The sequence below is a fragment of the Tachyglossus aculeatus genome, chromosome 14 (genome assembly GCF_015852505.1).
Source record: "Tachyglossus aculeatus isolate mTacAcu1 chromosome 14, mTacAcu1.pri, whole genome shotgun sequence".
NCBI lineage: Eukaryota > Metazoa > Chordata > Mammalia > Monotremata > Tachyglossidae > Tachyglossus > Tachyglossus aculeatus.
The window spans coordinates 42,171,766-42,181,552 of NC_052079.1; positions in this window are offsets into that span (position 1 = coordinate 42,171,766).

The following is a 9,787-nucleotide window of genomic DNA, read 5'->3' on the forward strand; positions in this document are numbered from 1 at the left end:
AGAACATCGCTTTGCACATAGTAAGCTCTTAACAAATACCATTATTATTTATTATTATCTTCAAGACTCAGAAAAACTTGGCAAAGGAGATTGAGAGCCAGGGTTGCTAATTGTATGTCAATCCACACATGTGCCTGCCATGTCAGCAATTCCTGTTACTGAAAGTGCTGGAGAAGCTGTGCCCCTCTCCACAACTAACATTGAAAGGGCTGTAAATTCACAGGCTGTCTGTAGAAATGAGCAAAAATGGCCAAATCTTTAAATCCTGTAAAAATATGAGTACATTTAGATCAGTGGTACCAAAAAAGGGAGCAACCAAAGATTGTTTAGCAACTTGTCTTAGTGGGTAGAGCAGGGGCCTGGGGATCAAAATAACTAAGGTTTTAATCTTAGTTCTACCACTTGTCTGCTGTGTGACTTTGGGCAAGTCACTTAACTTCTCTTTGCCTCAGTTACCTCATCTGTAAAATGGGGATTGACTGTGAGCCCCTTGTGGACTGCCCAACCTGATTAACTTGTATCTACCCTGGTGCTTAGAATAGTGTTTGTCACATAGTAATCATTTAACAAATATCATTATTATTACTATTATTGTTATCTTCCAGGGTTAATCCACTGCCAGCAAAGTATCCATGACCACAGAACATCCACTGATTTAATCCAGTCCACTGTATGCAATCTTTATCAACCTAGTAAGGTGCATGCACCCAGCATTAATGTTCTAGCTTTTTAATAGAATTTGATTTTTGCCATTTTTCATGAAACCACCTTGTGGCTTTTTTTTGTTTGTTTTTCAGCAGTTTGTTGTGAATCTAACTTGGAGTCTTAGAACTGTATCCATGCTCATCTGTAGCAACAGTAATTTAGAAGGGCTAGAGCAGTTTGAAACTGTGGTTGTGGTGGCAGTGATTTAAAGGGATGCATTGCTGTTGGCAGTTTAATAGAGCAGCACATATTTATCCCTTTCTTGGTCACTTCACTTGAAAAGGAGGTCACTGGTATCTTTGGTATCTTTGGTAAATCTTAAAATTTCTAAGCATTAAAAAAGTGAGTTTTGCGAAGCTGAAGGTAGTCTTTTTTATGGGAAATTTTGTAGTTGTAGTAATAATACCAAACACTGTGTGCAGAACACTGTACTAAGCACTGGGAAAGATAATTTTGCTATCTTCAGTGAAAATTTGCCAGGCAAATGCTTTGGTAACTATATCTTTCAGTAATTTTTCTTTACCTCATTACCTGGGGAAAAAGAATTAGCTTAAAAGTAGATTTTAAACATGTCAGAACAATGAGAATTTGCAATAATTTTTTCAAGTTGCACTGTTAACTTACAACTTAGAATTTTGGTGAAGTTTTTAAACTTTTAGGACTGAATTAACCACATACTCCTTAAGTAGGGCAATTTGACGGATAGCAATTAATGAAGTCTTTTGTATAAAACTTCAAAGTCTTATAGAGACTGGGGGGAATGTGTGAAAAGAAAAATGAGTTATCACCAACAAAGAAATCACTGAGGATAAAATATTTGAATTTCAGTCCTTAACTGTAAGTTTAGGACTCTGGAATATAGTAGTATTATTCTTTGAACTTGGGTTGAGAAACAGTATGGCCCAGTGGAAAGAGCACAGGCCGATAGAGGACATAGGTTCTAATCCCTGTTCTGCTATTTGCTTCCTGTGTGACCTCAGGCAAGTCACTTAACTTTTCTGTGCTTCGGTTGCTTCATCTGTTAAATGGGGATTAAATGCCTGTTCTCCCTCTCCCCTAGTCTGTGAACTAATTCCATGTAGGACAGGGACTGTGACCTGGTTATCTTCTATTTACCTCATCATTCAGTACAATGTTTGCCACAAAGTAAGTAATAAATACCATTATTATTAGGGTCCTTTTCTTCTAGATCTGTGGCTGTCACAATTTGGCAAAGGTGGGCTTGTTTGTATTTTAAACACTGACTCCATTATATACAAAGAGGAAATAATACCAATTTGAAATAACTGATATCAATATCCTTTTTGAACACAAAATCTGTATCATTCCCTTATTCACTGATAGCTTTATTTAAACTTGAAATATTTTTGCTCCTTTCAGACACTAGCACTATCTATCATTCTAAAAGGAAATGCAAGTAAATCAGTGAAGCATTAGTTCATGCAATGAAAATTAGGCTGAGGTAAAGACTTCAGGTTGACAGTGACTATGAGTTCTTTTGCTCTCTTAACATACAGGAGTCTTTTAAAAGTGTTCGGCATATCTCTAAAATGGCTCTAAAGTATTTTGCCAACTCAGAAACATGTCTATGCTGCTTATTTGAAAAGCATTTATATGTAGGGAATACATAATAGGGGACAATGAGGCTATGAGAAATTTCTGAGGCAAGGATAACCAGTCATTTTTCTTGAATAGCAGCAGAAATATGTCAATTTTTATTTACTAAAATGTTTCTCCTAGCACATTTCCCACTAACGTGAATAGCTTATACAGTTCATTTCATTTAGATTGAGAGTGGAAGTCTTTTTTTTTTTTTTTTTTAAGATAACTATCAAAGCCAAATGTTTTTAAATGAGGCATTTTATTTGGCTAGTTTAATCAGGAGATAATTGCTTGAGTTTTGGTGCCCAAAATAAGTGAAAAAGTTAGGCACTGAGTGAATTTTTCAACCAGATAATTTAATACACAACATTCTCTGCTCTGAGCAAGACAGCAGAGATTTTTGTCTACCTAATCTACTGTACCCTCCCAATCAAATGGTATTTATTTAAGTGCTTACTGTGTGTACAGTACTGTGCTAAGTGCGGAATGTACAATACCCAAACGCTTATTATGGTACTCTGCATACAGTAAGCGTTCAATAAATACCACTGATTTACTTTTTTGTTTTAAGGAGGAAAGCTAAAGAGCAGAAGAAATGCCACTCATGATGTATGAATGTAAAAAAAAATGACAGTAGTGAGAGAGGCACATGACCTACAGATTTCAATTTCTGTATTTTTTTAGGGAACCATTTCCCAAGCTAAAAATTGAAGCTTCATATCCTTTCAAGTTTTTTTTTTTTTAATTTTGTATTCCCAGTGCCAACTGACATGAGCTTAAGTTCAAACCAACCATGCTCATAAAGGTCTTCTGGCTCTTAATTTGAGAATAGTCAGCATAAATCTAAACTTTACAGACACTTCCAAAGTCTGCACATTCAAGTGAAAGTGATACAGTGCCATCTAGAGCTTTGCTTATGCCAACCCAAACTTTGACAACTTGCTTACCTTCCTATTGACCAGTGACACTCCAATATATTCAAATCACATATAAATGCCTCAGAATACTAATTTGGTAAGGAAAGCAGGCCTATCTGGTGGGAGGGTGAAAAACAGTAGTTTATCCTACCGTTCTTTGTCTCAAGTAGCTATCTCCCTACTACTACCAGCAGCTCACAGAAAATACGGTGTTGCACTAAATCAGAGTTAAGTGGAAGACACCGTTATAGTGGTCACCTCCAATTTATTTCAGGGAATTGGAGCCAATATCCATGTGTATGTGTGTATCCACCATCTTCAACTGTTTACTTTCCAAACTGGTCTCTTGCCCATTGCTTTCAAACATGTGCATGTATCCTCTATCTTAAGAAAATCCTCCCTCTCTCCCCACTATCATCATCATATCATCATCAATCGTATTTATTGAGTGCTTACTATGTGCAGAGCACTGCACTAAGCGCTTGGGAAGTACAAATAGGCAACATATAGAGACAGTCCCTACCCAACAGTGGGCTCACAGTCTAAAAGGGGGACACAGAGAACAAAACCAAACATACTAACAAAATAAAATAAATAGAATAGATATGTACAAGTAAAATAGAGTAATAAATATGTACAAACCTATATACATATATACAGGTGCTGTGGGGAAGGGAAGGAGGTAGGATGGGGGGAATGGAGAGGGGGACGAGGGGGAGAGGAAGGAATGGGCTCAGTCTGGGAAGGCCTCCTGGTGGAGGTGAGCTCTCAGTAGGGCCTTGAAGGGAGGAAGAGAGCTAGCTTGGCGGATGGGCAGAGGGAGGGCATTCCAGGCCCGGGGGAGGACGTGGGCCGGGGGTCGATGGCGGGACAGGCGAGAACGAGGTATGGTGAGGAGATTAGCGGCGGAGGACAGGAGGGTGCGGGGTGGGCTGTAGAAGGACAGAAGGGAGGTGAGGTAGGAGGGGGCGAGGTGATGGACAGCCTTGAAGCCCAGGGTGAGGAGTTTCTGCCTGATGCGCAGATTGATAGGTAGCCACTGGTAGCCACTACCCTACAGTTACTGACCAGTCCCTCTCCTTCTCTTTCCAAGCTCCATGATTGAGTTGTCTAAACACGCTGCCTCCACTTCTTCTCCCCCATCTCCCTCCTCCACTGCCTGCAATCTGTCTTCTGGCCTGTTCGCTTGCTGGAAGTGGCCCTCTTTATGGTCACCAATGACTTTCTCTTGTTAAATCCATGAGTACTCCATCCTAATCCTCCTTGACTTTTCTGCTGCTTTTGCCACTGGATATCATCCCCTTCTCCTGGAAAAATTATTCAACCTTGGCTTCACCTAGTTCTCGTCCTATCTCCTTGACTGGCCCCTTAGGCTGTTTGAGGGCTCCTCTTCTGCTTCCCATCCTCTAACTGGGCGCTGGGCGAAGTGCCCCGAGATTTAGTTCTGGATCTGTTCTATTCTCCATATACACTCCCTTGGAGAACTTTCACTCCCATTGTTTCTACTGTCATCTCTGCATATGATTCCCAAATCTACCTCTCCAGCCCTGAGTTCGCTCCTCTGCAGCCTTGTATTTCCTCCTGCCTTCAGGACATCTCTACTTGTATATTCTGCAAACACCTCAGGCTAAACCTATCCAAATAGAGCTCCTCATCTTCTTACCCTAACCCTGTCGTCCTCCTGACTTTTCCCACCACTATCCTCTCTGTCTCAGAAGCCTGGAAACTTGGCATTATCCTTGACTCATCTCTCTCACTCAACCTACAAATTCAATGTAATCAAATTCTGTTGGTTTTACTTTCAAAACATTGCTAAAATACACCCTTTCCTCTCCATCCAAACTATCACTTTGATCTAAACACTGATTCTATACAGCATCTTTTCTACTCTAGTCCAAACTTCACTCTACCTGAGGCCCTCTTCAAAACTGTCACACTCTTGAAGAGAAAGATTTAACCAGTCACCTTTTTAAGTGTACAAAATGGAAACAATATGAGATTCAAAAATTTGGATTCATGAGTCAAGTCCTGTTCCACAGTAATTCAGGGAAATTCAGCACAGACAACATGTACTATTCTGATTTGTTGAAAGGCCAAGAAGAATGATTTGAAAATATGCAAAGTGGGAAAGATCACTTCTCATCACTCTATCCTTCCACCTGTCTTGTTCCCCGGTGCTTAGAACTTCACACATAGTAAGCGCTTAACAAATGCCATAATAATAATAATCATTATTCCCTAGTCTTCACAGCTAATAATAATGATAAAGAGAGTTTTCCCATGTTGGCAAGCCAGCTGACCTGTGAAAATTTAGCCTGCAATCAGAAGGTGAGTAGTACAAGGAAGATGGGTAGCCAATAAATTAGGTCTTCCTATAACTGGATGTACTTTGCTTGGGGATATTTTAAAGTTTGGCTATGTTAAAGGATTCACTTCATTGACCTGATAATCTTTGGAGATTTTTGTCCTTTTATTTTCAAAATGGCCAAATTCTGTGTTTTTTTTGCAACCCCACCTTATGCAACTAAAAGGTTACAAATTAATCTGATATTCTTTTTTTATAATGTTAAGTACTCTGTATGCACCAGGCACTGTAGTAATTGCTAGGGTAGATACAAATTATTTAGGTTGGGCACAGTCCATGTCCCATGTAGGGCTGACAGTCTTAATCCCCATTTTACAGTAAGGTAACCGAAGCATAGAAGTTGTGACTTAGCCAAGATCACACTGCAGATGAGCAGCAGAGCTGGGATTAAAGTCCAGATCCTCTGATTCTTAGGCCTGTGCTCTTTTCACTAGGCCATGCTTCTTCTCCATACTACCTGAAAAATTGTGCAGTGCTTTGGCAGGGATGTTAAAATCTAAATTGTTATAATTCTTGTTATAATTAAAATTTAAATAGTCAACTCATCATAGAATGCATATTGTAACTTCTATATAGAAGTTGGTCTACAGAAACTAAACCTGGTCTGCCACAAGCAATTAATACACAAACTTTAGTGCTGTGTCCTTTATTAATGGAAATCTATAGCATTCCTACTTTTCTTGTAAAATTACTTCTTCTGCCTTAAATCCTAGGATCCCTAATAATAGTAGCCTATTCCTACTACAAATGGGCAAAATTTTTATTGATGGAATTGTCAAGTCACCATAAAATGCAAAACTTAAATCTTAAGTTTCACCTTATGGGTGAAGGTAAAAGAGTTCCTCTTTATTTCTTAGAATCATACAGCCCTGTGCAAACATCTTATGTCTCCATAAAAAACCTAATGATCTTGTATCTATCCTTACATTAGTACAGTGCTTGGCACATAGTGAGTGCTCAATAAATACCATGATCATTCAGTTGTACTTATTGAGCACCTCCTGTTTGCAAAGCACTGTACTAAGCACTTGTACAATATAACAATAAACAGACACATTCCCTGCCCACAATGAAATTACTTGAGTAGGAATGGAATGCTAAAAGCAGGCAGCCTTTGGCGGGATGATTCTGGAGGCGGATGAGGAAACAAGGCATTTCAAGCCACAACCGTGGTGACGACACTCTGGCTCACCCCACAGCCCAGCGAGGATAAAGGGACAAGGGAACACTGACAGGTCTCTGGGCTTGGCCTGAGGCGTGTCCTAAAGGAGTACAGGAGGGCTTTCACCATTGCCCACAAGCTGCTGTTCAGTCTCCTGTAATGTCGGGCCACGTCTGCTCCTGGTTACATGCAGTGAGTGGCCCTCCAATCAATCAATCGGGCCTTGTGTCACCACTGTGAAATGCCTGGGCCAGGCAGCTCAGCTTGGTGCCGAAGAAACAAATCATTCAAATCTGAATGAGCCACCTGGCACTTATTTTCCTGATGCCCTTTTCCAAATCCTTTCACTTTACTTCCCACTCCTGCTTATGAGGTCTTCTCCCATTTTAGAGATGAGAAAATTGAGGCCCATGTGGTAAAGGGGTTACTCAGGAAAATCAAGGGAGTTGGTGGCAGACAACAGAATCCAAGCACAATATTATGTCTACTGCACTGAGTAGTCACAAGCGACAAACTTGCCCTCTGCCCCTTAAAAGTGAGGAGGGTAATAGTACTATTCAAAAATTGGTAAGAAGAGTCTTAATGTCACCCAGCACATAGGGAGGGTAATATTGATATCACATGACTTTTTTTTTTTTTTCTCTCTCCCCCTAAGCGGCTGCTTTTGTGCCAGTTTGGCCCTAGGTCAGTAGTGAAATAAGCTTCCATGGTAGATATCATGCTTTGAAATTGAATCTACTTTTCTATTTCCAGTCTGGCCAACCTGGAAGCAATTAAAGTTTCAATACATAGGCCTTGGGACCAGGCAGCACTTCAGATTTCTCTGCCAAGATTCCTCTGGCTGGATCATGTGTGCATAGATTTTTGGAGTAACATTTTCACATCTGCCCTTTTCTATTTATAAAGTAGTAAGTGGTTAGTTCTTAGCCTCTTCGGGTTTCAGTGTATCCATACGTAAAATGCTGTCTACTCCTTTTGGGTGATGGAAACTTATTTAGACATGTTTGCAGAAAATTGAGGTGGCAATACAAACTCTTAGATCCTCTCAATATATCAATTAAAAAATAAAAGGATCTCAGAATTCCACGATGCCCCCAGCATTCCAGAAACTCCATGATTATCTGGTTCATAGCCTTGTAACAACACCAAGTGTGCCAAACACTTCACCTTCTCTCCGCCACCTCTACCTGTCCACCTCCCCCAAACCACCCCCATCTTTCCTCTCCTTTTACCTCCTGTGACCTTGGGCAAGTCACTTAACTTCTCTGTGCCTCAATTTCCTCTTCTGCAAAATGGGGATTTAATACCTGCTTTCCTATTTTAGACTGTGAGCCCTGTGTGGGACCTCTTTATATGGTATATACCCCAGTGCTTGGCACATAGTAACCGCTTAACAAATACCACACTTATTATTCCCTTCCCCATACTGAGTTTTTTCAATCATTTTCGGGTTTCACCTGAAATAAACCTCAAACCTATGTCTCTCCCCTAAACATTCCTCTTCTCAACACCCACTGCCCCAATATCCACACTTCAGTTCCCAGCTACAAACTAGTGCTGGATGGCAGCATATAAATTACATACTTTGGATAACCCCCCTTTTTTTTGGATCTAAAGAAATTAATCTAAGCTCCCATTAAATCCCAGTATCCATTCTCCTGCACTTGGAGAAAGCAAGAGTTGGGTCTCAATGGATTTAATTACTTTGATTTGCTGTTAATGCTTCCAGTAAAATACGATTGGCAGCTCTGGCTGGCTGGTGAGTCAGTTAAGAATTGCAGGGCCTAACCCTGACTCCTTCATTGTGATTTTATGCAACTCAACTTCTTTGGGCTTCAGTTCCCTCCTTCATAAAATGCTACCTGAGTATTTGTTATGAGTCACAATGAGTGCTTAGGGTGCAGAACGCTGCACTAAGTACTTGGGAGAGTACAATATAAGAGTTGATAGACATGTTCCCTGCCCCCAGTGAGTATGTTTACTATTTTCTGGCTGCTGTGACGATCCAAACACTGATATTTTTCAATGAATAAATTTTTAAACTGGGAGGAGAGAATTCTTAAAGCAGTCTCCTCACCAAATGCCAGACATCAGAAAAAACTAATGAATTCTGCATTGCTATATATTTAGGCAACCATTTTGTTTATCCTCTGCAATGCACATATTGGGTTGGCTCTGATAGCCAAACTCAGTCCTCCAAAGCAGTCTGATCTCTTTACCTTACAGCTTCAATCCCTTCTAATATTCTCTGTCTCTCATTAATACTTCTGCCACCCTTGTCTGATACTCCTCCTGGCCCTAACCAAAGCTTCAACAAACCTTTCTTTGGAACAACTCTTCTTGGGTTTACCCAAAGCAATGACTCTTAAGTTGTAGGACATTTTATGGTGGAGGTCCCCTCTGCACTAATTCTCTGCCAAAGTAGCAGTGTAAAGTTTTACCAGGACTTTTTCAGAGAGTGATGATACTGCTCTTAATTTAATTGGAATTTCTGTTTTACAAAGTGCTCTCATATTCCCCTTATTTTAACCCCATTCATTTATTCAGCTGTATTTACAGAGAAGCAGGATGGTGGAGTGGATAGAGCACGGTCCTGGGAGTCAGATGGTCATGGGTTTGAATCCTGACTCCATCACTTTTCTGCTGTGTGACTTTGAGCAAGTCACTTCACTTCTCTGGGCCTCAATTACCTCATCTGTAAAATGGGGATTGAGACTGTGAGCCCCACATGGGACAGGGACTGTGTCCAACTTGATTTGCTTGTATCCACCCCGGCACTTAATACAGTGCCAGGCATATAGTAAGCACTTTATAACTTCCATCATCATCATTTGAGTGCTCACTGTGTGCCTAGCGTCATCATAGCCATGTGAGTTAGGGGGTTAAGGTTTTTTTTATGAAGTGCCGTCAAGTCATTTCCGATTCATAGAGATTCCATGGATATACTTTCTCCAGAACATCCTGTCCTCTGCCATAATCCCCAACCTTTCTAATGGTTTTTCCATTATCACTGTTACGGTCTCCATCTAGCTGGTG